The following is a 3998-nucleotide window of genomic DNA, read 5'->3' on the forward strand; positions in this document are numbered from 1 at the left end:
CTTCCTTCCTTCCTTCCTTCCTTCCTTCCTTCCTTCCTTCCTTCCTTTTTTTTTTTTTTTTTTTTTTTTGAGACAGGGTCTCTCTGTATAACTTGGGCTGCCCTGGAACTTACTCTGTAGACCAGGCTGTCATGGAACCCATAGAGATCCACCTGCCTCTGCCTCCCAAGTGCTAGGATTAAATGTGTGCACCACCATGGCTCAGCCTCAGACATTTTTTTTCAACGCATTTTTTCTCTCTAATCTATGCCATGAAGTGTAGATTGCCCTGAGACTTGGGATTCATGCATAAATCATCTGGCTGGGTTCTTTGCTCCATCTAGATAGAAGTCATTGGTAGACAAGGTTATTGTTAGGCCAGGGAGGCTCAGGCTGCTGTTGGGCAGCTTTTGTTTCCCTCCCAAGTTTGGCAGCAGTGGAGGGGAGCAGTAGGTATGTCTTCTAGTGTCCTCTCAGGCTGTATGTGAAACCTTGGGTTCTTCAGCTGGCTCTCAGAAATCCTTAGTCCATCCTCACCAGCCATTGTGACAAGTCATAGCCCAGTGGTCTGACAGCCTTACAAGACTTGACAGCTCTCTAGAACTTGCAGACCAGGGCTTGCTTGCATTAGCATTTTTATGTAACCCAGAGTTACATAAAAATTTCTCAGGCCCCGGTGGTCATGAGTCTAAAATCCTAAGAAGCTCTGGCCTAGATTTCATCAAGGATGGTGATAACACAATACATGTTTGATATAAACTATTTTAACCAGCTCTGCCTATGACTATGCCTTCAGAGTTGAGGCAACTACTCATAGTTGTAATTTTGTTAATGCATCTGTGGAACACAGTTCAGGGTGGCTGGTGCTGATTAAGGCATCATGGTAACCCGGGAGAGCCTAGTAGCTGTTACTGAGTTACATTATCTTATTTCCTAACCTCTTTGGTTGTTTGCTGTAAAATGAACAACAGGAAGATAACTGCATAAATTTAAGGTAGGTCTAGTGGCCACCTGGGAGACTGCGGTATGAGGATCTATAATTTAAAGTTCACCTGGTCTATGAATTGAGTTCAAGATCAGTTTGTACACTTAGTGACACCCTGCCTCAAAATTAAAAGGGCTAGGGATTTAGTTCCTTGGTAGAGCACTAGCCTTGCATTTGTGAGGTTCAATCCGAAGTACTACAAACAAAACAGTTAGAAATTTTGATGACTTATTAGCACTAATAATGACATTAAACTGTGCTTTAACAGTATATAGGGTCTGTCCATTATGCTAAAGAGGAATAATTCCCTTTCCTGTCTCATTCAACCACGAGCTCTAGCTGAACTTTAGGATCAGTTGTTAGTAGTTAAAATTTGGGAGTGGTTTTTACATCTTGTCTTGGTTTGGTTTTCTTTCTCTTTTTTTTTTTTTTTTTAATAAGTATTCAACATTCACATTTATTTATTTGTTTTTNTTTTTAAGATTTATTCATTTATTATATGTAAGTACACTGTAGCTGTCTTCAGACACTCCAGAAGAGGGCATCAGATCTTGTTACAGATGGTTATGAGCCACCATGTGGTTGCTGGGATTTGAACTCTGGACCTTCGGAAGAGCAGTTGGGTGCTCTTAACCCACTGAGCCATCTCACCAGCCCTTCTTTCTCTTTTTCCTTTCACCAGTTCCTTTGTGTTAGGGAGACTGGGCACACAGCTGCAATAGTGTGTGTGAGTGGAGGGAGGTTAGAGAGCTGCTCATAGGAGTGGTCCTCTCTCCACTAGAGGGATGGGTTAGTCCTCTGGTTTGTGTTTCCAGATGAGGTTGACACTCTTGCAATCTGCAGCTCTTGTGTTTTGTTTTTTTCTTTTTTTCCTAGTGCTCATTCACTGAGTGCATTTTTATGCTGTTTCTTAGGGACTTTGCTACTTCAGATAACCCTAAACAGTGCTGAATCTTGTAATCGAGACAGTACATTTCTCTTAGATGAGTTTTAGTGAGTTAGCAGTATTTTTGAATTTTCAATTAAAGCACTGTGTATGTATTGGTATCTAACCTGCATTTATGTCTGTACCACATGTGTACCTAGTGTCCAAGAAGGCCAGAATACTCCGTCAGATCTCCTACAAACAGTGGTGTTTTGCCATGGAGGTGCTGGGAATTGAACTCTAACCCTCTGGAAAAACAGCCAGTGTTCTTAACCACTGAGCTATCTTCCTAGGCCCCCCCCCCTTAAATTTTATTTATTTATTTATTTATTTTGGAGACATGTTTCATTGTGTAGCCTTAACTAGCCTGAAAATAAATGTGCGGACCCGGCTAGTTTCAAACTTGAGAGATCTGTCTTGATTAGAGACTTGTGCCATTACACCTGACCAACAATATATATTAAATCAATTAAGCCAAACACACCAGAGATGAGGTTATGTGTCCAAGAGGCTTGCAGAAGTTATACTTGTCCCGTACTTCCCATAGGAATTTGTCTTTGCTAGTTCAGTGTTCATGGCAACTTTATAGACCATAGCTACCATGAATAATGAAAAATAGGTATTGGTAAAGTAACTTAGTCATTAATTTTTGTCTGTGCCTTTGGAAGCCTCTAGAAGTCTGCATCAGAGTGTTCTTCAATCATTTTCTACATTATTATTTTAAAATAGTTTATGTGTGAGTGTATGTCTCTTTGCATCCCCCAACAGAAGCCAAAGAAAGGTGCCAGACAGTTCCCCTAGGATTGAAGTTATTGGTGGGTGTTAACTGTCATGTGATTGGAATAGAAACCAGGTTCTCTGGAACAGTAATTAATTCTCTTAACCATTAAGCCATATCTTTAGCTCCTTCACTGTCTTTTTTGAGACAGGGTCTTACTGTGAACCTGGAGCTCAATGATTCAGCATGATTGCCTGGTCAACAAGCCTCAGGGGGATCCTTTCTTGCTCTATCTCCCTAGTGTTGAGGTTACAGGAGTGTGCTATCATGTCCAGGTTTTATGTAGGTGCTCGGGCTCAAACTCAAGGCCTTAGGTCTATATGTTAAGCACTTGACTGACTTGAGTCACGGCTCAAATCCCCAGGCACAGTTTTTTTGGGGGGAGGCACTTTTCTGTTCTTTATTTTAAAAAATTTATATATAGCTATATATAAATTTTTATAATATATATAAATTTTTATATATAGCTATATTTAAATTTATATATAGCTATATATAGCTAGCTAGCTGGGTGCGGTGGCATACTCCTTTAATCCCAGCACTAGGACGGCAGAGACAAGTGGATCTCTGCCAGTTTGAGGCCAGCCTGCTTTACAGAGTGAAACTGTCTCAAAAAAAAGGAAAAGAAAAGAAAAAAAAAAAGAAAAGAAAAAAAAAGAAAAGAAAAAACCCAACGATAACAAAAAAATATAGGGTCTAAGTCTGTAATCCAGGCTGGTCTTGATTTCTCTATCTTGCTTCTTCCTATGAGTGCTCAGATTATAGCCATGTGCCACCACTACCTGCTAAATTATAATAATTCAATTTTAGTGTATAGATATATGCTAGAATTAGTCCAACTCTCCTTCATGATTTATGGCCATCCAATATTGACAGTTTTTAATTTTTTAAAGATTTATTTTATGTCAATGCGTATTTTACCTGCATATGTGACTGTGCACCACATACATACCTGGTGCCTTCAGATGTCAGAGACGGTATTGACATTGTATGGAACTGCAGTTTCAGATGGTTGTGAACCACCATGTAGGTACAGTGAGCTGAACATGGGTCCCAGGAGAGCAACATGTGCTCTTCTGTTCCCTAGCTCCTTGTTAGTGATTTTTTAAAGTAGAATTATTTTAGTTTTTAGCAGGATGAACATAAATTTATTGTAGAGAAGTTAGAACTCTTAAGAGTAGGAGGAATTCCAGGAGAGAAACCTCTTGGTTTTTTTTTTTTTTTTTTTTTTTTTGCTGTTGTTGTTGTTGTTGTTGTTGTTGTTTTTTTCGAGACAGGGTTTCTCTATATAGCCCTGGCTGTCCTGGAACTCACTTTGTAGACCAGGCTGG

The 3998-nt window shown here is 39.7% G+C and overlaps 1 protein-coding gene across 2 annotated transcripts in view; it reads left to right on the forward strand.

Annotated features, from left to right (window-relative positions):
• Mettl16 (methyltransferase like 16) overlaps nucleotides 1-3998 on the forward strand; it is a 54730-nt gene that overhangs the window by 18858 nt on the left and 31874 nt on the right. The window lies entirely within an intron of this gene.

The sequence above is a fragment of the Mus pahari genome, chromosome 14 (genome assembly GCF_900095145.1).
Source record: "Mus pahari chromosome 14, PAHARI_EIJ_v1.1, whole genome shotgun sequence".
NCBI classification, from domain to species: Eukaryota; Metazoa; Chordata; class Mammalia; order Rodentia; family Muridae; genus Mus; species Mus pahari.